We start from the raw sequence: 24934 nt of genomic DNA on the forward strand, positions 1-24934 counted from the left end.
CAAAGATGTTGTGTCACCCTTAAAAAGTCATTCTTTGATGTATTTATATTGCTAAGGGGCGGAATTTTCCAATCCAACTTCGGCTAGGAGAAGCTGGAATTCGCGTCTGCCTTCGCGCGTTGTGCGCCCATGGATGCAGATTCAGCTTTTAAAATTCTTCCATTTCGCGAAGCGATCCGTGCCTTTGCTTCACTTCGTTGTTTCGTGCCTTCACTTTTCTCCTTTTTCGCGTCCGTTTTTGTGCCACACACGAGAATAGACGAGCTCCCAATCCTTCCATTTTTCTCATTTTTGTAATAATTTGATATCTTTTACTCCATTATCATTCAAGCTCACTCCTACAAACAAGAAATACATAATGAGTATAATTCACTTCAAATATCATTTAATCTCCCGCACTCACACGACAAATGAGATAAAAATATACTTAAAATCATGCACTTTTTGCCATTTATCACAAGGTTAAAGTCTATTATAGTATTCACAAAAGACTGATTGGTGTATTTACGCTTTACACATGCTTAAAATCGGATTCAAGGTTTAAACTTAATAGATTCTATTTTTAAATTTCGTAGCGCTAAACTCATTGACTTTTAGAAATTTATATTTTGGATCTGAAATTTATTGAAATTTTAAAGGACTGCCACAAATGTATTTATGCTTCTCATGGTTGTATGAGTTGGTTGGTGAGTGGTTTCTCACATGGGAGACCTGAGAACGATGCCTTTCACCATCAACCTCCTCGGTTAGAGCTTGTCGCACCGAGCTTGTCTAATACGGTTTACATCTTCTGTGTGGTTTGCGAACTATTGAATAATGAACAGGTTACTTAGTGCGCACCCAAAGGCTAATGGTTGCGGGTTTCCTATAAATTTTTCGAAAAAACTATTTCTAATGAACCCATTACTTTATATGAATTTAAATCAAGAATCCTCTAATTAAGCGTACTACGTTGGACAATTGATAAATCGCAGTATTCTTCTGTGTGGCACTACTGATGCTTTTTCGTAATCATTAAGGAGAATCCTCTAATTAAGCGTACTACGTTGGACAATTGATAAATCGCAGTATTCTTCTGTGTGGCACTACTGATGCTTTTTCGTAATCATTAAGGAAAATGACATTGTATAGTTGGAAAAATATATAAAATTTGTATATTTTTTGTAAATATATATATATGCATTATTTATGTTATAAACAAAAATTATACAAAATTTTACACTGTTTCTACTATCAAATATAAATAATTTCTGACGCTGACTAAATATGATAATACCCCTGGTCATTTCTCATCTTTCGAAACTATCTAGTAGGCTATCTTGATCAATCCTGGGCTGGACTTTCATTTATTTTCCATGATAAAGCTGGACATGGGCCATGAAAATTGGATTTTCTATCGGCTATATGGACTATATCCATCTCTTAGTTACATACTTTCGAGAAAATAGACATGAATTTTTCCTACAATACAAAGTTAAAAAAGGGGGATTTGGCATTGCATAAGACTAATTTGGAGGCAAGAACAAGTGTGAGAAGAGCAACCAACCATTAGAGTTTTTCTATCTTCTCTTTGTTATTTCAATTGCGCATTATGAACACTTTTGTAGTTTTATCTTGTTTTGCTATGAGTAGCTAATTCCTTAATCTAGGGTTTTGATGGAATCTATTGAAGGATGAACTTTATGTTATGTTAATATAGTTTGCCCGGTTTAATCTCTATTTGTTCAACTACGTTCTTGTTGTAGTTAATTGATAGGATCCTCAATTAGCTGTGCCTATTTAGTATGCATAACTCGGGAGAGAGTGCATATTTAGGTAATTATTGAACAACACCACTCTCAAAGTATATGAGGGATCAATAACCGATGGTTTAAAGACGTGATTAGGGATAACGAAGCCTTGGGTGCAATCTAAAGTGAATTGTAATAAACAAAGCCAGCTAGCGTAACTCGGGAGAGTGCGTCTAGTAAGTTGTCGTGATTACTCGTGCGAGATTTATGGTAATAAGAGTGCTCATGATTGATAGAGACGATTAGGCAAATCTATTTGAAACATAACCGGAAGGGATTCCATCAATAGGGGAAATCATAACCTTAGATCTTTTTCTTAATTGTTTATAACTTAATCATAGTTAGTCTTTACTTACTTAATTGCAGTCAGTTATAGTTAGTAGAAATATCCTCACTAGTTATTCAAAACGTTTGGGAAGTTGATTCTGTAGAATTTAGTGAGTCTAACAAGAGTAATTGATAGGTTAATTCCTTGTGGGTTCGACTCTGGGCTAAATACTCAGATTATATTTGCAACGTCCGCTTAGTCCTTTTTATAAGACATAGTTGGGCGTGATCATGTTTCCTAAATAAATCATAATTATTGTATACTTTGTTTCCACATATATTTATGTAGTAATTGTTGAATTTATTGGAGTAGTTTTAATTATAAGAATTGATAAATTCTATTGTTGAGGAGCGGGTTGCACGCTGCAACAAAAATGAAAAATGAATATATTGGAGGAGCAGGTTGCACGCCGCAACGTAAATGAAAATGAACATATTGGAGGAGTGGGTTGCACGACGCAACAGAATTGAACATGAATATATTATGGGATCGGGTTGCACGCCGCAACAGAATTAGATGAAAGTTTGTATTGTGGGATCGAGTTGCACACCGCAATGGAATTGAATATAAATATATTATGGGATTGGGTTGCACGCCACAATGGAATTGATTGAAGTAATAATTGATTATGACTATCAAGTTGGCGTCGATTGTTGATATGAGTTACCTGTTTTATTTCTATTCATGTCTTCCTATTATTGTTATTATTGCGTACAGGTTAATGTAAGTGACATGTTTTAGCCTCGTCACTACTTTGTTGAGGTTAGGCTCGGCACTTACTGAGTACATGGGGTTGGTTGTACTCATACTATACTCTACACTTCTTGTGAAGATACCAGAGTTGGTCCCAACGGCATACAATAGACTTGCTCGGATTCAGCTTTTCAGAGGAGACTTGAGGTATAGTTGCACGACATTCGCAACTCTGAAGTCAATTCCACTTTATCTCTGCTGTGTATTCTTTCAGACAATTTTATTTTCATTCAGACCTTTATTTGTATTATTCCAGTAGCTCGTGCACTTGTGACACCAATTCTGGGATGGTATTGAGACATCGCTATTATTTTGGTTTATTCACTTTGGTTCAGATTTTATTCCAGTTATTTGGTTTCTTTATTGTTAATTAAATTGAATTGTTAAAAATGGCTAAAATTATTCTAACGTTGGCTTGCCTAGCAAGTGAAATATTAGGCACCATCACGATTTCGAAGGTGGAAATTTTGAGTCGTGACAGAGATGGTGTAGTGTCCAACTTTGGACATTTCTTGGAAGTGCGTACAAAAGATTTTACATAAGGGGTATCGTAATTTGAAGAAATAAATAAATAAATAAATCACTATAATAACAAGCGATATCATTTTCTATACGTATCCTCAATATTTTTACTTCTCTCATAAATATCTTGTTTTTTTTTTTTGACCAAGCAGTGTTCCATGGCACGGCATGATATAAGGTGCATACTCCCGGCTCGTGGTCCACACGATTAGGTTATGTGAATAAATGAATCAAACAATAGATTACTGCGTTGATATTCATCAAATAAGTTTCCAATCTTCTCGAATAATATTGAGAGACAAATTTTCTTCCAAATCAATATTAGGGTGGTAAACTTTTATCCTGCAATTAGTTTTTGGAGCATCAACTTAATTTTAAAAATATTTGCACCAATCGATTGCAAGATACTAAAAATAAAAAATTACTGATTGGATTTTATCAATAAATTTTATATTCTTTTCTGCTTCGATAAAATTGAAATTTATAAAAAGAAATGTGGAATTTGTAAATTAAAAAAAAAAATCTGTCTTTTTTTAGCTGTAGAAATTTTATAGAATTTTGAGTTCAACTAGTCAAATGTTCATATTAATAAATAATATTTTTATAATAATTTCCAAGGTAATATATTGTAAATACATGGCTAACATTTTATAACTTAGAATTAGCTTTTACCAATATAAAAATTGTATTATTATGTGAATTAAAGGCTTAATGAGTTTTAAGCCTATAAATAACAAGTAAGAAAAGGCAGAATTATCTGTTTGTTTTGTATTGATTTTCAAAAGCTTAGTGCCTCTTATTAAAGTGTTATTCGATCGCCATCAAATTTAGCAATAGCAAATAGATTTGCCTCTACAAGCTTGCACTTTTTGCACAGTTCTCTCAACCCTGTCGGTATTCCTTTCGCCTTGTATCTTATTAGATTAAGGTCGTTTAAAATTGAATCGTAATCGTTAACCGAATCAAAAAAATAATTTATTAGCTTATTGGTATTGGATTATTGGGTTAATAATTGGTGAATGAATTGAGATTTTATAATTAATGGCTTAATCATTTGGGGTGGATTACTCAATTTTCTTATCAGATAAACCATTAACCTGTCATGAATTTTTATGTTTATACTTTTACCCCTATGCATATAAAGTAATTTTTGAAATCCTAAGGTACTCTTGAGAACTTCAAGCTACTCTTTCTTGAATTTCTAACTATTGTTTCCCCTTTCTTTTGCAGTCAAAACATGTTTTATATATATATATATATATATATATATATATATATATATATATATATATATATATATTGCTAATGAATATAATTAGTGTCTTATAGTATGCTGAAAAGCATGTACTCAAAATGATGTATGTTAAGAAGTTACGTGCATTTCTTCTTTCTTCTTCTGCTGTTGGTGTAAATATTCCTTGATTATACGGTTGTCCTGAAGAGTAAGTGATAAAAAACACTTCCTGTTATCTTTTTAGTATAGCAATAGTAATTAAATCTGACAACTTATAAGAAAATATTCTTAGCTATGTAACCAAAAGAACTAGGGTTCAAAAAATTTCTATTTGATTTAGCTGATAAATTGTCCGATAATCATTTATCCGATACAAATCCGCCCATTGTCTTGTTAGATGACTAGCGGATTACTATATTTATAATCCGATAACTGATAAGCCGAACCGTTAAGCGTAATAACTGCCCGATAAGCACCGGTACCTTAGATACTTGATATTTTGAAGTGTCTTAGTACGATACAATAGTTGCAGTATCTTACTAGGATACAATAGTATTTGTTGGATAAACCAGTCAAGTCACGTCCTCTACAGGTTGTGCTCAGCAGAAAGCATGGATGACATATGACTTTAGTTCTTTTAGGTTGTGTTGAGTCTTCACAATTTTTTCATTATAATAAAATTTGTATTTTAAGCTTCATCTCTAAGTAGTTCAAAAGTATTTTAAAATCACAAAATTGCAATTTTAACATGTTAACTCATAGTAATAATGTAAATTTTAAATTGTATAAATCTTTAAATGCAAATGTTGAACCCATATGACATCTAAAAAGGAAAAAGAAATAAAAAGCTGATCGCACTTTTGCTTCCGGTTCTCTTTAAAATACTTTTTTGTTGTGCCGCGCACTCATTAAAATACAAATAAAAGCTTAGAAAAAAGTGTCACGTCCCAACTACTCCCTAAACGTGTCTGACACCCAACTAACACCATTCGTCAGATGAACTACGCTTTCTTACTTTAGCCATTAATTTACAACATTTGATTAATTATAAGAGTATCCAAATAATCTGACAACTAAATTTCGCACAATTAATATCTCGAAATATTATACTGAAATTCTTGCCCAAATCCCACATTAGACCACGGAGAATCTACGAGAATTGCAACATACATCATATGAACAAATAATAAAGACTCTTTTGGCAGCCTCCACGAACGATGCGACGACTCACCTCAATAACTGAATCAACTCTAGCGAACTCATCAGCTACTAGCTCCGTCTTCACCAATAGTATTTGCATAGACATGTAGGTAAGGAGTGAGTTATACGTAAATATAACCCAGTAAGATCTTCGACCCGCCACTATGAATACCATTGGAACAAGTGTCAGAAAATACAAACACACAACAAGCACAAAAATAATATGCACAGAAATTCTTTCACCATATAATTACTTTATAAGGTCCCTACAATTATTCAACACCAATACTACATATATCTCAACACAATCTACACTAAGGACTTGCCATTAACGGTAGTGCAGAAAATTAACCAAACACCCTAACGAGTCTACGACAGCATACACAATGCCCCAAATCTACCACGACGGCACACACAATGCCCCAAATCTATCACGGCGGCACACACAATGCCTCAAATATATAACGGCGGCATACACAATGCCCCAAATCTATCACGTCGTCATACACAATGCCGCAAATGTATCGCGGCGGCATACACAATGCCCCAAATGTATCACGTCGGCATACACAATGCCCCAAATCTATCACGGCGGCATACACAATGCCCCAAATATATCAAGGCGGCATACACAGTGCCCCAAATATATCATGGCGGCATACGAAATGCTCGAGTGATGTACAAAGGCATACACAATGCTCCAACATCATGGCGCACAACCGTATCAAACTCAACACCATGACTCACAGCCGTATCAAACTATCAAACTCAACATCATGGCGCACAACCGTATCAAACTCAACATCATGGTGCACACCCGTATCATACTCAACACAATGGCTCGCAGCCGTATCAAACTATCAAACTCAACATCATGGCGCACAACCGTATCAAACTCAACACCATGGCTCACAACCGTATTATGCCATCAAACAACTTATAATATATATATTGTATTTTTCATAAAATAATATATTTGCGACTAGTCTGAGACCACCGATTTTGCTAAGCGCACGCTTGTCCCCACTCATGGACCAGGCAGAGAAAACACTTTCAAAACGGATTGAAAAAGCAAGCATCAAAGCTTAAAGTCTCACTTACCTAGCTAACGAGAAATTTTCCAACCTTGCGACTTCTAGAACACCGAACCAACGGCCTCCAATAGCCTCAATCTTTACTATGAAAGTTAATCACGTAGCTTCTTACGCTGCCGCTGATAATTTCCCCAGACCAATTCTTCTCTGAGTTTTTTTTGCCTCGTTGTTTCAAGACGCAGGAATTAACTACCCAATTTTTCTACTTTTTTGGCCACTGAAAACGTGGCAGCCCTAAGAGAATGGGCTTAGCCCACTCCTATTCATTCAATAAATAACCAAAGTTATCTATATATGTATAGTTAAGACAAGTTAGCCACTAACCACTTATTTAGTACCATATCTTATATAGTAATAAATTTTCATCCACAAATTTAATATTTGACCCAATAGCTACAATAAAATCAATTCCTAAATATCAGATTTAATTAGTATATAAATATATTTCGGGTTATCACACTCTCTCCAGCTTAATCAAGCGTCCGTCCTCGAACGAGTTAGAAAGTGTACCTGACATCTCAAACAGTTGTGGGTACTTGCTTTGTATGTCTACTTTACATTCTATGTAGCTTCATCTGTTGGATGGTTGCGCCATAACACTTTCTGTAATGACCCGACCGGTTGTTTTGAGCTCTAGCGTGTCGTTCAGCGATTTGAAGTCATGAGCAGCTTCATTTCATGTGTTATGGCTCGTAGGCGTGGTCGGAGTCGAATTCCGGGAAGTTAGGAGTCAAATTGGAAAGAAAATTCTCATTTCAGAAGCCTTAAGTTGGAAGAATCGACTAAGATTAGATTTCAGAGTAAACGACCTCGGATTTGGGATTTGAAGGTTCCAGCAGGTTCGTATGGTGATTTCGGACTTGGGCGTATGTCCGGATCAGGTTTTGGAAAACCCATGAACGTTTTGGCGCCTATTGTGGAAGTTAGCATTTTGAGGAATTTCATAAGTCTGGGTTGAAGTGCATTTCAGTGATATTGATGTCCGTTTGGGATTCCGAGTCAGGGAATAGCTCCGTATAGTGATTCTGGAGTTGGGAGCGCGATCGGAAGTGAATTCGGATGTTCGGTCATCACTTGCTTTTAAATTGAATTCTGTGTTCTGAGGCCTTGAAAACATCATTTAGCATCACCTCGATTTGTGTGCGCAGTCCGGGCGCATAGCCAGAAAGCCTAAATACGAAAATCTGTGAAAAATGATAAATTTTAACTATAAGATGAATTAATTTGACTTCGATCAACGTTTTGGGTAAACTGACCCGAACCCGTGATTTGACTATCCCGGAGGGTCCGTAGGAAAATATGGGACTTGGGCGTATGCCCGGAATCGAATTCCGAGGCCCCAAGCCCGAGAAATAAATAAAGAAAATTATTTTCTGAAATTATTTAAAGGATTTGGAAATAAATTTTGATTAAAACCCGAGGGTATCGGGCCCGTATTTTGGTTCTGGCACCTGGTATAGGTCTTATATAGGATTTAAGATGATTCTGTGAAATTTGGTGAGAAACGAATGTCATTTAACGTGATTCGGACCTTAATTGCAAAATTTAATGTTTTAATAAGTTTGAAATAATTCATTAATTTTGAGGTTTAATTCGATGTTAATGATGTTTATTTTGGCGATTTGATCGCACGGATAAGTTTGTATGGTTTTTTTTGAGTTAGTACGTATGTTTGGTTTGGAGCCCCGATGGCTCGGGTGTGTTTCGGAAGGTTTTGGACTTATAAAAAGTTGCAGGTTTTTGCTGTTCAGTGCCCAGGGATTTTGCTCTTCGCGTTCGCGTGGGTCCACACGCGAACGCGTAAGGTAAATCTCCCAGGTGCCAAACTTCTTCTTCGCGAACGCGAATCTGGAGTCACGAACGCGAGGCTAAGGGGGGGATACCCTTCGCGAACACGACCCAGCACACGCGAACGCGATGGCTTGAGAGCCTGGGCAGGGGGAGGGTTATTAAATCTACGCGAACGCGACTACTTGGACGCGAACGCGAAGGCTAGAGGAGTTACTTCTTCGCGAACACGAAGGTCTCTCAGGCCTGACTCATCGCTAACGCAAAGACCATTTTCGCCCAGTTATTTTAAGTTTCAAAAACAGAACACATTACGGTAATTCCATCATTTTTCATAAACTTCATCTTCTCCACACCTCTTGGGCAATTTTTGAAGAGGAACTTCACCATAGCTTCATAGGTATGTAATCCTAAGCTCGTTTTCTTCCATTTTTATCAACACCCACTAGATTTCTAGGCCTAAAACATGAGATTAAGGGTAGAAAATTAGGGATTTGGGTAGAGTTAGTTTTTTTATATTTGCGATTTAGTCCTCATTTTGGGGTCGAATTTTGGAACTAAATGTATATTCGGGCTCGTGGGTGAATGGGTGATCGGGTTTTGGTCCGAATCTCATGTTTTGACCAAGCGGGCCCGGGGTCAATTTTTGACTTTTTGGGAAGAATGATTAGAAAGCTATAATTAAGCATTGGAATTGGATTGTTTAGCGTTTATTGATGTTATTAAGTCGATTATGTCTAGATACAATTGATTTGGAGCCTAATTCGAAAGGAAAGGCGGTGTTTGAGGCTTGAGTTGGTCGTGGAAGTTTAAGGTAAGTGTTTGATCTAACCTTAGCTTGAGGGATTAGGAGTTGTGTCCTATTTGCTATTTGTTTCTTGTTGAGTACGATGTATAGGCATGGTGACGAGTATCTATACGTTGGTGTCGAGCATGACCATGAGTCTTAAATTGTAATTTGTTGTGTTCTTAAATGATACTACGGATGCTTTAATTGATGATTCTCGATATTGAGCAAGGATTAAGTTTTTTTTCGTGGAAATTACTTATGATTGAGTATTGGTGTTAGCTGAGATGAGCAGAAGTTGAGTTAAGATTGGTTATAACTGATTCTCCCTTGCCGGTACGTAATTACTTTTACTGTTGAAACCCTTACCGGGATAGTGTAGTTTATTGTTGATCCCTCGTCGGGACTCTTGGTATGGTTGTTGCTAAAGGCATATAAATATATGGATCGAGTTGCACGGCGCAACAATACTGTATATGGATCGGGTTGCACGCCGCAACAATACTATATATGGAATGGGTTGCACACCGCAACAATATTGTATATGGAACGGGTTGCACGCCACAACAATGTTATGTTGGATCGGGTTGCACGCCAAAGCAATATTATATTGGATCGGGTTGCATACTGCAACAGTGATATAAATGGATCGGGTTGCACGCCGCAACCGTGTTATTATTGTTTTATTGTAGATCTTGAATTGTTCTCTCATATTTCTTTTAAGTTTCTGCTGGATTTGATATTTCCCCCGCAGCATGTACCCCCTCCCATGTTAATTGTTTATTCCTGTTTACTTTCCACTGTATATTATATAACTGCACAGGTTTATCTAGAGTCCGGTCCTATCCTTGTCACTACCTCATCGGGGTTAGTCCAGGCACTTACCAGCACATGGGATCGGTTGTGTTGATGCTACACTCTGCACTATGTGCAGATTCTGGAGCAGCTTTTGGATAGTAGAACTTGGGGAGCCAGCCTTCAGTCCAGCCAGAGATCCCGAGGTAGTCCTGCAGGTGTCCGTAGGCCCGACGTTCTCTTCTATTTTATTATGTACTCTGTTTTCATTAGATTTCGAGACATATTGTATTTCTTTCAGACATTTGTTGTAGTAATCTTAGTCCATCCATGAATATTGTGACACCAGATTCCGGGTAGAGGAGTATATTGGCATTGTAGTACTGGCTTGGTTATTTTTAGATGTTTAAGTCTTCCGCTTATTCTGTTTATCATAAACTTTTAAAATGTTGATTATCTGTTAACTCAAGTTGTTAAAAAGGATTAAAATGAAAGAGTTAGAATTTTTATATTTCGTGGCTTGCCTAGCTTCTACGAGTAGGCGCCATCACGACTCCCGAGGGTGAGAAATTTGGATCGTGACAAGTTGGTCTCAGAGCTCTAGGTTACATAGGTCTCACAATTCACGGACAAGCTTAGTAGATTCTGAGGGATCGGTACGGAGACGTCTGTATTTATCCCTCAGAGGCTACAGAGTTAGGAAAAACTTCACATTTGTTCTTTCTTGTTATGCAGTTTAGTTTCTCAATGCTAATTGAATTTCTACTATGTTCCTTCGCAGATGACGAGAACACGCGCTTTCTCATCCATCGATCAGTAGCCCGAGCCCCCAGTAGTAGCTACCATGAGGGGCAGAGGGCGAGGCTGAGGCCATGCTAGAGGCCGAGGTAGGGGCAGAGCCCAGCCCAGGGCAGCGGCACCCCCAGCGAAGCCTCAGGTTGACTTTGATGATGAGGTTCCGGCCCCAGCAAATCCGGTGAGCCCAGCTCAGGTCCTAAAGGGGTTTATTGCCACCCTAGTTCTTCAAGATGCTTTGGTCCGTCTAGTGGGCCTTATGGAGAGTGTCACTCGGGCAGGCTTGCTTCCTATAGCACCATTCGTCTCTTAGGCTGGAGGAGGAGCCCAGACTCCTGCTACTCGCACTCCGGAGCAGATGGCTCCCCAGTTTCAGACTCCAGCAGTTGAGCCAATTGGAGCAGTTCAGCCGGGTGTAGTAGCTCAGACTGGTGATGGGGCAGCCAAGTCTGCTGATGCTTTGTGGAGATTGGATAGGTTCACCAAGCTCTTCGCTACTACTTTCAGCGGTGCATCTACTGAGGATCCCCAGGATTATCTAGACAGCTGCCATGAGGTTCTCAGGAACATGGGGATAGTTGAGACCAATTGGGTCGATTTTCCTACATTTTGCTTGTCTGGATCCGCCAAAACTTGGTGGAGGGATTTCTGTTTGGATAGACCAGCCTGATCGCCATCTTTGACTTGGGAGCCGTTTACTCAGCTATTTCTGGAGAAATTTCTCCCCATCACTCAGAAAGAGGACTATCAGAGGCAGTTTGAGCTCTCTAGCAGGGTTCTATGACTATTACCCAGTATGAGACCAGATTCATCGACTTGGCTCGTCATGCTCTTGTCATACTTCCTACCGAGAGAGAGAGGGTAAGGAGGTTTATTAACGGTCTTCTTCAGCCGATTCGTCTTTAGATAGCTAGGGAGACTGGGACTGAGATTACTTTCCAGGAGGTGGCCAATATGGCCAGGAGAGTGGGGATGGTTCTGTCAGAGGGAGGTGGTCATGGGTCGGATAAGAGGCCCCATCATTCAGGCAGATTTGGTGGTGCCTCGTCTGGAGGCAGGGATTTGTATAGTAGAGGCCATCCTCCTAAACCCTTTCAGTCAGCACTTCAGATTTCTCATGGTGCTTCAGGTGGACGTGGTTCTCACATGCAGTATTCTGATCAACAGCCCTACAGTGCACCACCAACTCCTATCAGTGCACCGCCACTCCAAAGTTTTCGCGGTGGTCATTCAGGTCGCTAGGGTCAGTCTCAGTTTCCTCAGCCACAGCACTCAGGTGGATGCTATGAGTATGGTGAGTGTGGTCATATCCGAAGGGCTTGTCCGAGGTTAGTGGGTACTTAGTCACAGCAGCAGAGTTCCCGTGCTATGGTTCAGGCACCAGGTGTTCTACGGATCGCCCAACCAGCTACAAGTGGGGATAGAGGTGCTAGAGGTGGAAGTAGAGGCGCTAGAGGTGGAGCTCAGACCACTAGAGGTAGAGGCCAGCCAGCTGCAGGCCGTCCCAGGGATGTAGTCCAAGGTGATGAGGCCCAACCCCGATGTTATGCCCTTCTAGCCAGGCCTGAGGTTGAGGCTTCCGATGCAGTTATCACAGGTACTATTCTGGTTTGTGATAGAGATGCTTCAGTGTTATTTGATCCAGGGTCAACATACTCATATGTGTCATCTTATTTTGCACCGTATCTGGTCATGCCTAGTGATTCTTTGAGTGCTCATGTTTATGTGTCTACACCGGTGGGTGATTCTATTGTGGTAGATCGAGTCTATCGTTCTTGTATTGTGGTGATTGGGGGTCTTGATACTCGTGTAGATTTGTTGCTTCTAGACATGGTCAATTTCGATGTCATATTGGGGATGGACTGGTTATCACCTTACCACGCTATCTTGGACTGCCATGCCAAGACTATGACCTTAGCCTTACTGGGTTTGCCTCGTATAGAGTGGACAGGGATTCCTGGTCATTCTACCCGTAGTGTTATCTCTTATGTGAAAGCTCGGTGCATGGTCGAGAAGGGGTGTTTGGCCTATTTGGCATATGTTCGCGATTCTAGTGCTGAGGTTCCTTCCATTGATTCTATGCCCGTTGTTCATGAGTTTCCTGAGGTATTCCCTTTAGACCTACGAGGTATGCCACCCAACAGGGATATTGACTTTTGCATTGATATGGCTCCGGGCATTCAGCCCATTTCTATCCCATCGTATCGTATGGCCCCGCCGGAGTTGAAAGAGTTGATGGAGCAGTTGCAAGACTTGCTTGAGAAGGGTTTCATTAGACCCAGTATTTTGCCTTGGGGTGTGCCGGTGTTGTTTTTTAAGAAGAATGATGGGTCGATGAGAATGTGTATTCATTACCAGCAGTTGAACAAGGTTTCAATCAAGAATAAGTATCCATTGCCGAGAATTGATGATTTGTTTGATCAGCTTCAGGGTGCTAAGGTATTTTCAAAGATTGACTTGAGATATGGCTACCATTAATTGAGAATTAGGGCATCCGATGTCCCTAAGATAGCTTTCCGCACTCGGTACGGGCATTATGAGTTCTTGGTGATGTCATTCGGATTGACAAATGCCCCAGCAGCTTTTATGGATTTGATGAACCGAGTGTTCAGGCCTTATTTGGATTCATTCGTAATAGTCTTTATTGATGATATTTTGATTTATTCCCGCAGTCGGGAGGAGCACGAGCAACATCTTAGAGTGGTTCTTCAGACCTTGATGGATAGTCAGTTATATGCTAAGTTCTCAAAGTGTGAGTTTTGGTTGAGTTCAGTTGCATTTCTGGGTCATGTTGTATCAGCAGAGGGTATCTAAGTTGATCCGAAGAAGATTGAGGCAGTCAAGAACTGGCCTAGACCAGCATTAGCTACAAAGATTCGGAGTTTCTTGGGATTGGCAGGCTACTATCGTCGGTTCGTGGAGGGGATTTCATCTATCGCAGCCCCGATGACCAGGTTGACCCAGAAGGGTGCCCAGTTTAGATGGTCGGACGAGTGTGAGGCAATCTTTCAGAAGCTCAAGACAGCTCTGACTACGGCGCTAGTGTTGGTTTTGCCCACATGTTCAGGGCCTTATATAGTTTATTGTGATGCATCTCGTATTGGGCTTGATGTAGTGTTGATGAAAGATTGTAAGGTCATTGCCTATGCTTCGCGGTAGTTAAAGATTCATGAGAAGAACTATCCGGTGCATGATTTGGAGTTGGTAGTCATTGTCTACGCGTTGAAGATTTGGAGGCATTATTTGTATGGCGTGGCATGTGAGGTGTTCACGGATCAGAAGAGTCTTCAGTATTTGTTCAAGCAAAAGGAGTTGAATTTGAGGCAGAGGAGGTGGTTGGAGTTGTTGAAAGATTAGGATATCACTATCTTATATCATCCGTGAAAGGCCAACGTGGTGGCCGATGCTTTGAGTAGGAAGTCAGCTAGTATGGGCAGTCTTGCTTATATTTCGATCGGTGAGAGACCGGTTGCTTTGGATGTTCTGGCCTTGGCCAATAAGTTCGTAAGGTTGGATGTTTCTGAGCCTAGTCGTGTGTTAGCTTGCATGGTCGCTTGTTCTTCTTTATTGGAGCGTATCCGTGATCGGCAGTATGATGATCCTCATTTGTGTGTCCTTAGAGACACGGAGCAGCGCGGAGGTGCCAAGCAAGTTACCTTAGATGATTATGGAGTTTTGAGATTGCAGGGTCGAGTTTGTATGTCTAATGTGGATGGGCTTCGGGAGTTGATTTTAGAGGAGGTCCATAGCTCCCAGTACTCTATTTATCCGGGCGCCGCAAAGATGTATCAGGATTTGCGGCAGCATTATTAGTGGCGGAGAATGAAGAAGGATATCGTTGCATATGTGGCTCGGTGTTTGAATTGTCAGCAGGTTAAGTACGAGCATCAGAGGCCTGGTGGTTTATTTCAGAGGATTGAGCTTCCCAAGTGGAAGTGGGAGTGGGTCACTATGGATTTCGTTGTTGGACTCCCCCAGAGTCGGAGGAAGTTCGATGCACGGTCATTGTTGATAGGCTGACCAAGTCAGCGCATTTCATTACTATGGCAGTCTCCTATTCATCCGAGAGGTTAGCTGAGATCTAGATTTGGGAAATTGTTTGTCTTCATGGTGTGCCTGTGTCTATCATTTCGGACCGAGGTACGCAGTTTATCTCGCGTTTCTGGATAGCAGTTCAGCGAGAATTGAGCACACGGGTTGAGTTGAGCACATCATTTCATCCCTAGATGGACGGGCAGTCCGAGCGGACTATTCAGCTTTTGGAGGATATGGTCCGAGCTTGTGTCATTGACTTTAGGGGCTCGTGGGGTCAGTTTTTGCCTTTAGCGAATTTTGCCTACAACAACAGCTACCAGTCGAGTATCCAAATGGCTCCTTATGAGGATTTATATATTAGGCGGTGTCGATCTCCGGTTGGATGGTTTGAGCCGGGAGAGGCTCAGTTATTAGGTATGGATCTGGTTCAGGATGCCTTGGACAAGGTCAGGATTATTCAGGATAGGCTTCGTACAGCTCAGTCCAGGCAAAAGAGTTATGCCAACCGCAAGGTTCAAGATTTGGCTTTCATGGTCAATGAGCGGGTATTGCTCCGAGTGTCGCCTATGAAACGCGTGATGAGATTTGGGAAGAAGGGCAAGCTTAGCCCTAGGTTCATTGGTCCGTTTGAGATCCTCGATCGAGTGGGAGAGGTGGATTATAGACTTGCATTGCCACCGAGCTTATCAGTCGTGCATCCAGTGTTTCATGTGTCCATGCTTCAGAAGTATCACGATGATCCATCCCACGTGTTAGATTTCAGCACTGTCCAGTTGGACAAGAACTTGTCTTATGAGGAGGAGCCGGTAGTCATTCTAGACCGGCAGGTTCGTTAGTTGAGATCGAAGAGTTTTCTTTCTGTTCATGTTCAGTGGAGAGGTCATCCTCCTGAGGCATCGACCTGGGAGTCCGAGTTCGATATACGGAGCCGTTATCCCCATCTTTTTTCCGACTCAGGTACTTCCTTCTTATGTTCGTTCGAGGACGAACGGTTGTTTTAGAGGTGGAGAATGTGATGACCCAAAAGGTCATCACTTGCTTTTAAATTGAATTTTGTGTTCCGAGGCCTTGAAAACATCATTTAGTATCACCTCAATTTGTGTGCGCCTATTTCGGGCGCATAGCCCAAAAGCCTAAATGTGAAAATCTATAAAAATGATAAATTTTGACTATAAGATGAATTAATTTGACTTCGGTCAACGTTTTGGGTACACGAACTCGAACCCGTGATTTGACCATCCCGGAGGGTCCATAGGAAAATATGGGACTTGGGCTAAGCCCAGAATCGAATTCCGAGGCCCCAAGCCCGAGAAATGAATTTTTAAAGAAAATTGTTTGAAGGATTTGGGAATGAATTTTGATTAAAACTCGAGGGTATTGGGCTCGTATTTTAGTTCCGGTGCCTGGTATAGGTCTTATATATGATTTAAGATGATTCTGTGAAATTTGGTGAGAAACGGATGTCATTTAACGTGATTCGGACCTTAATTACAAAATTTAATGTTTTAAGAAGTTTGAAATAGTTCATTGATTTGGAGGTTTAATTCGATGTTATTTTGGCGATTTGATCTCACGAATAAGTTTGTATGGTATTTTTGAGTTAGTATGTATGTTTGGTTTGGATCCCCGAGGGCTCGGGTGTGTTTCGGAAGGTTTTGGACTTATAAAAACTTGCAGGTTTTTGTTGTTCAGTGCCCAGAGATTTTGTTCTTCGCGTTCGCGTGGGCCCACTCGTGAACGCGTAAGGCAAATCTCCAAGGTGACAAACTTCTTCTTTCCGAACGCGAATCTGGAGTCGCGAACGCGAAGCTAAGGGAGGGATACCCTTCATGAACATGACCCAACACACGCGAATGGGATGGCTTGAGAGCCTGGTCAAGGGGAGGGGTATTAAATCTACGCGAATGCGAACGCGAAGTCTCGAGGAGTTACTTCTCTGCGAACGCGAGCCATCTTAAGCGAACACGAAGGTCACTCAGGCCTGACTCATCGCTAATGCGGTGAGCTTGTTGCGAACACGAAGACCAATTTCGCGCAATTATTTTAAGTTTCAAAAACAGAACACATTACGGAAATTCCATCATTTTTCATAAACTTCATCTTCTCCACACCTCTTGGGCGATTTTTGAAGAGGAAATTCACCATAGCTTCATAGGTATGTAATTCTAAGCTCGTTTTCTTTCAATTTTATCAACACCCACTAGATTTCTAGGCCTAAAACATGAGATTAAGGGTAGAAAATTAGGGATTTGGGTAGAGTTAGATTTTTTATATATATTTGTGATTTAGACCTTGTATGGGGTCGAATTTTGGAACTAAATATATATTCGGGCTCGTGGGTGAATGGGTGATCGGGTTTTGGTCTGAACCTCGTATTTTGACCAAGCGGGCCCGGGGTCAATTTTTGACTTTTTGGGAAGAATGATTAGAAAGCTATAATTAAGCATTGGAATTGGATTGTTTAGCATTTATTGATGTTATTAAGTTGATTATGTCTAGATACAATTGATTTGGAGCCGAGTTCGAAAGGAAAGGCGGTGTTTGAGGCTTGAGTTGGTCGTGGAAGTTCGAGGTAAGTGTTTGGTCTAACCTTAGCTTGAGGGATTAGGAGTTGTGTCCTATTTGCTATTTGCTTCTTGTTGAGTACAACGTATAGGCATGGTGACGAGTATCTATACGTTGGTGTCGAGCATGACCGTGAGTCTTAAATTGCAATATGTTGTGTTCTTGAATGATACTACAGATGCTTTAATTGATTATTCTCGATATTGAGCAAGGATTAAGTTTGTTTTCGTGGAAATTACTTATGATTGAGTATTGGTGTTAGCTGAGATGAGTAGAAGTTGAGTTAAGATTGGTTATAGCTGATTCTCCCTTGCCAGGACGTAATTACTTTTACTGTCGAAACCCTTGCCGGGATAGTGTAGTTTATTGTTGATCCCTTTCCGGGACTTTTGGTATGGTTGTTGCTAAAGGCATATAAATTTATGGATCGGGTTGTACGCCGCAACAATACTGTATATGGATCGGGTTGCATGCCGCAACAATACTGTATATGGAACTGGTTGCATGCCGCAACAATACTGTATATGGAATGGGTTGCACGCCGCAACAATGTTATGTTGGATCGGGTTGCACACCGCAACAATGTTATATTGGATCGGGTTGCACGCCGCAACAGTGTTATTATTGTTTTGTTGTTGATCTTGAATTGTTCTCTCATATTTCTCTTAAGTTTATGTTGGATTTGATATTTTCCCCGCAGCAAGTACCCCCTCCCATATTAATTGTTTATTCCTGTTTATTTTCCGTTGTATATATATAACTGCACAGGTTTATCTGGAGTCTGGTCCTAGCCTCGTCACTACCTCGCCGGGGTTAGGCCAGGCACTTACCAGCACATGAGGTCAGTTGTGCAGATGCTACACTCTGCACTATGTGCATATTTTGGAGCAGCTTTTGGACAGTAGCACTTGGAGAGCCAGCCTTCAGTCCAACCAGAGATACCAAGGTAGTCCTGCAGGCGTCCGCAGGCCCGGCGTTCTCTTCTATTTCATTATGTACTCTGTTTTCATTAGATTTCGAGACAGATTGTATTTCTTTCAGACATTTGTTGTAATAATCTAAGTCCGTCCGTGAATATTGTGACACCAGATTCCGGGTAGAGGAGTATAATTGCATTGTAATACTGGCTTGGTTATTTTTAGCTGTTTAAGTCTTCCGCTTATTCTGTTTATCGCAAATTTTTAAAATGTTGACTACCTGTTAACTCAAGTTGTTAAAAAGGATTAAAATGAAAGAGTTAGAATTTCTATATTTCGTATCAAGCTTCTACGAGTAGGCGTCATCACGACTCCCGAGGGTGGAAAATCCGGGTCGTGACAATAGGTCATTTTGAAGTCATTTTGCTAAAGATAGAAATTTGAAGGTTTTTGAGAAATTTGACTGAGAGTTTGACTTTTTGATATCGGGGTCGGATTCTGATTCTGAAAGTTGGAGTAGGTCTGTAATGTCGAATATGACTTGTGTGCAAAATTTGAGGTCAATCGGACGTGATTTGACAGGTTTCGGCATCGAATGTAGAAGTTTAAAATTTCAAAGTTCATAAAGTTTGGATTGGAGTGTGATTCGTGATTTTGACGTTATTTGATGTGATTTCAGGCCTCGAGCGTGTTCGTATCATGTTTTAGGACATGTTGTTATAATTGGTTAAGGTCCCGAGGGCCTCGGATGAATTTCGGAAGGTTAACGGAATGAATTTCGGACCAAAGAGTTACTGAAATTTTCTGCAGAAAGTTGTTTTGACAGCAACTAGTGCAATCGCGGAGCTAAATTTGGAAGTTTATATCTCAAAATCTATAAGGAATTTGAATTTTTGCAAAACATAAAAGTTGTTGACCTTACATACTAGTTTCTAGAAAGTTAAACCATTTATGATTTGGACATTTTATCAGAAAGTTATGATCGATTAAAAATGGCTAATGGAGCAGTTTCGACAGAATTTTTAGATGCATGGAGCCGACTTTAGAAGCTCATATCTCGGAATATATAAAGAGTTATATGGTGTACAACCTATCAAATGAAAGATCTTCGAGTCTAGGTTCTAGATCTTTAAACCGTTTGTCAATTGGATATTTCGACAAGGAGGTATGAGCGTTTTAGCAGAAAGTGTACAACATAGGAAAATTGTAATAGGATGTACAACCTGCACAGCTCATGGTACAACTCGATGAAGCCTAGGCAGAATGTTTTAAAAAGGCTATTCCGCGACTTTGAACCTAACTTCCACCATTTTTGAACGAGAAAAGAGCTTTGAGGCGATTTTGAAGAGACTGTAAAACTCAATTATTTGTGATTAAGGAACAAAAGTATCAGTGTTTAATTCATGAAAATCAGTAGAAAAAGGTGGAGTTAGGGCTTGAGATTATGAGACCTTCTAGGGATGATTTGAGGGGTCAAACGAACTCCGATTTTTAAGTTCTTTATATGTTCGAACTCGTGAGATGATGAATAACATTTCGGTATAAAGTTTGTCCAGTTCTGGGACATGGGCCCGGGGGTCGGGTTTTAACTAATTTTGGGTTTTGTGCTTAAAATCGATATTTTTCAATTGGAATTCATTCGTTTAGAATAATTTGATGATACAAATCTGAACTTGGTAGATTTGGAGCACTCAGAAGTTGGTTCGAGAGGCAAGCGTGTTGCAGAGTAGCTTTTCGGGCTAGTTCGAGGTGAGTAATGATTTTAAATGTTGTTTTGAGGGTATGAAACCCCAGATTACACAACATTCGGCTATGTTGAGGTGATGCACACGCTAGATGACGAGCGTGGGGTCGTGCACAGTTGGGGATTGTGATTTAGTCCATCCCGAATGACTATTTTTCTGTATATTTGGTAGCTAATTATTTGATATTATTATACTTTGGGCTAAATGTTATATTTGAGCTTCGTGACAACTGTTTGAACCCTTAGGGGATCGTTAGTGATATTTTCCTCACTGTTTGATTTCATACTTGTGCTCAGTCATGCCAGATCTTTCAATGTTTTCAAAACTCAGCTATGTTAATCTGTTTTAGAAACCTTAAATGATGTTTTAAAGATATTTTGAGCTGAGCTGCATATTTTTACTATTACCCGAAGGGCTTATGAGATTCTGACTGAGTAAGGCCGAGGGCTTGCATTATGAGGATACTTTTAGGTCGGGCTGCACGCCGCCACAGCGATACACTAATTATGATAATGAGGCCGAGGGCCTGAGATTGTACGCTACGAGGTGGCTTGATATTGATATGAGGCCGAGAGCCTGTTTATGATGCCACGAGATGGATTGATATTACGCTTGGGCCGTAAAGGGCCCCTCTAGGAGTCCGCACAACCCCAATGAGCGCGGGTACCCATTGTGACATGAGATATAGCCCGAGGGCTAGTATTGTTTTGTGATATTGCCCGAGGGACTGATTTGATGTTATTGTGCCCGAGGGGCAATTCTTATGTATTTACCATTCCTAGTTGTTTTTCCTATCTATTGTTGACTGCTTAAAAAGGTGTTTTTATGAGATTTCATTGTTAAATTTTGTTACTGATTTTGTTATGCCTCTAATAGATAAATGTTGTGTTTAACGTGATTTTACATCGTTCAGTCTTCATTTATTCTTATTACTCACTTAGTTGGAAGTACTTACTTTACTCCCTGTACTTTTGTGTGCAGATTCGGGCGCTTCAGGTCCTGCTGGCGAGGGTTGATAGTTTCCAACATAATTTTCGGAGTCCACTAGGTAGCTGCTCAGCGTTCGTAGCCAGTGCTTCTCCCTCTTATCATTATTTCTATTCCTTGTCCTAGTTATGTAATAGACGGTGTAGACTCTTTCAGACATGTAGTTTTATGATAGATGCTCATGATAGGTGACACCTCGATGCCGGGCTGTGTTGGTTTTATTTCTGCAAATTGCACTATTTCACTGCTTATTTTGGGATTTTATTTCTGATTAAAGACTTAGTAGTTATTATTTTAATTGCTTAAAAAGAATTGGGTGTTGTGTCGGCTGGCCTTGTCTTCATGAGAGGAGCCATCACGACCGGGTCTGGGTTTAAGGTCGTGACAAGTTGGTATCAGAGCACTAGGTTCCCTTAGGTCTCACGAGTCATGAGCAAGTCTAGTAAAGTCTCGCGGATTGGTACGGAGACGTCTGCACTTATTTTCGAGAGGCTACAGGGTTGTTAGGAGTATTTCCCTTCTTGATTCCTCATCTTGCGATTTGATTACTTGAGGCTTATGCCCTTGGTTCCTTCTTACTCAATCTTACGCGACGCGAACCGCTGGTTATAAATCGAGAATTGAAGGATTGTAATGGCACTACAGATGTTTTACGGGATGTTTCTCCTGGTATTGTTGATTGGGTTATTATCGTTGCCTTGCAGGAGGATATCTTATCATTTCAGCTCAGTAACAATATTCTTGAGAGCTTTGAGACTATGCACAGATCGCTATGATTGCTCATGATTGGTTATCGCATAGTATCGACATGATAGTAGGATACTTGCCTATATGTGGGGCAGTGAATGATTTGGAAGGGAGTTCTCTCAGTGCATGATTCTCAGATTTGGTATTTCATCTCCGACGGGGGAAAAGCAATAGGCCTATGAATGTCCAGATTTGGGTCAATGGAGTAATGAGACTTGGTGTTTTCAAGTGTGGTGGAATTTTCATCTGCGACGTAGTATCGTCGTCCTCGATTGAATGTGTTAAGTTCGCCGGTGTTATGGTCTTCTGCAATTTGCCTTTGGGGCAATATATTGTGAAATAATATTAGAGAAATGGCTGTCAGAGATCGCGGGGTGCAGTGGTTCAAGATTGAATGGGTATTCCTAATACTGATAGCTCGAGAAAGATGATCTTCGGAAAGGTTTAAAAGTGAGTAGCGGTCTATTGGTTCAAACACTACCGAGATAAATTTTGATCTAAGTCATTATCTGAGCAGCAAAGGATGAGGAAGGACATATGGAGAGTGTCATGCAGTGGTTAAACTTCCAGAAAGCCCGGTGTAAGAAGTGGAGGTAGAGTAGGTTCTTAAAGAAGTGAGTCTGCCCAAGGTGGGAGAGTGGCGGAGCTGTATGTGGATTCAGTGGCTGGGTCTACGGACTTAATTTGAAATATCGGCTATTATACGGCGGTACACTTGATATGATGGAAAGGAGTTTCTTGATATGAAGGAGGGTACAACATAACTTTGAATTAGAGGATATTGTCGCACATCTAGTTGATGTCCACGAGGAGTGAATGAACTTGTGCAGCTGGTGAAGGAGCACGGGCTCGGGAGGGGTTATTGATGTCGTAGTGATTGTACCCCGTGCAACGATGTCGGAGAGTGATTTCCACAAGGAGTTATTCCCTGTGAGCATATTAGTGATCGCGTGGTTGGCGAAGCTTCTGCGAAGAATTCTACTAGCCATACGGTAAAGATATCGGACATATGAATGTGGTTAATGATTCAGAGTATCCATAAAGGGTTTTACAGAAAGATTTTGAAGGATTTGGCGGCTGGTTATGCAAGAGCATGCCAACAATGAAGAAAAAATCTTGGTGGGTCCTAGATTTGTGTAATGGTGGCTTCAAGCTAAGTGGGAGAGTCTCGCCGCCTACGATTGGGTTGTATGGTTATCTTCTTGTGAGGTTTTGGGTTATCAGCATATTGGTAATTTATTTAGGCTAAGGGAAATGAACGTGAGTGGTATCTGAACAAAGGAATTGTCAAAGATGTGTTATAGTTGGCTTTACTGGCTCATGTTCAGGCTTTGGGAAGATTCTGGATTTATGCTTCGTACATAGGTGGTTTACAAAGGAAGTGATCCAGTTGAGTTCTTCATTGAGATGGGTGTTCCTGTGCCAGCGAAGCCTGGGAGTTGATTATATTCGGGATCAATCCAGAGTGGGTGAATCTCAATAATGGTCCTAGTGAATTCAAAGGGGTAAGGTGTGGTGCCTAATGATTCCAAGCCTATAGGTACAGTTAAGAATCAAGCTTTTGTGGCAGCTTATGAGAAGAGGCCCAGAATGTTCTATGATATTTTAACTTGCAGTGTAGCGTTTGGGAGTAAAAATGAGAAAAGGCTTCAGATTCGTAGAGGGATTATCAGAATGGGCATATGGGTGGTAGTGATCAGTTCCTTCAACGTGATCAAGTTATGCAAGTGATTTGTGACGGTACGTGTGAGACTTGTCGGCTACTGTAATTGATGTTATTCAGAAGTATTCTACTGTTGTGGCATGTTACGTGTAGGCGGATCCCGGAAGGGTTATAGTGGTTTAGACCACTACTTGGAGACTTGCATATTTTACGGTTATGAGAATTCACTTGTGTGTTGCTATGGTTCTCCTAAAGTGAGTAAAGTAAAAGGTTTTTATATGATGAAGTGTTAATCTATTAGTGGTTCCGGAGTGATGATGAAAATCGTGTTCTATCGTATATTGTCATGATGGGTGCAAAGTGGTATGGAATTTGAAGTGAGGATCAAGGTTGCAGTTTGGTGTCGACAAGGATGTCACGAGCTCGGATGAGCAGGAAAGGGGTTTCGATGTTTAAGTAGGTATTGCCTTCAGCGTCTCCTGAGATCGGTGTTTTGTGAAAAAGGCTTTGCATCCTGGCTAAGGATTCTTGATCACTTTTTAGCGTTAGTACGGCCGGTGGTATGGATGTACAGACCTTTTATCTATCACGGAAGGTTGTGGGGGCGTGCCCCATGGGAAGGTTGTATAACTGTGGCATGTGGTCACTAGATTGGTCGAAGAGTTAAACCAAGTATGAAGATTGTGGTGATAATCGTTGATTTGGGAATTGATTCCTGGAGGGCACTTGATGTATTGGGTTGTGGATTGTGGATGATTATTCCGGATATGATGATTGTTCTTATGTGTTATGAGAAAAAAGGGAGTTATTATGGACCTTTGAAAGGTTATTAGCCTAGTTCAGTGCGATCAGAATCAGCTTGAGGTCTGTAGATGGATTCAAATGTGAATATGGGCTCTATATCAGTCTAGATGTGTTCATTTCAGTAATACGCTCCTTATAGAAGAGTAGTCAGGATGTTATTTCATCGTCAATTATTTCATGCAATGATATATTGCGTCGTGTGAGTTGTGAGACGGCTTGGTGAATTACTTATGTGTTGAGGTTCCACGTAGAGATGATGTTATATGAGCAAAATGGCTCTTGAGATTCAGATCGTATATCGCACCTCAGTTGTGCTTGAGTTTTGTAGCTCATAGTGCTATATGTCCCCTCAGGGATGGTATTATGCACTTAGCGTGCTTGTGAC

The sequence above is a fragment of the Nicotiana sylvestris genome, chromosome 2 (genome assembly GCF_000393655.2).
Source record: "Nicotiana sylvestris chromosome 2, ASM39365v2, whole genome shotgun sequence".
In the NCBI taxonomy this organism is placed as follows: Eukaryota; Viridiplantae; Streptophyta; class Magnoliopsida; order Solanales; family Solanaceae; genus Nicotiana; species Nicotiana sylvestris.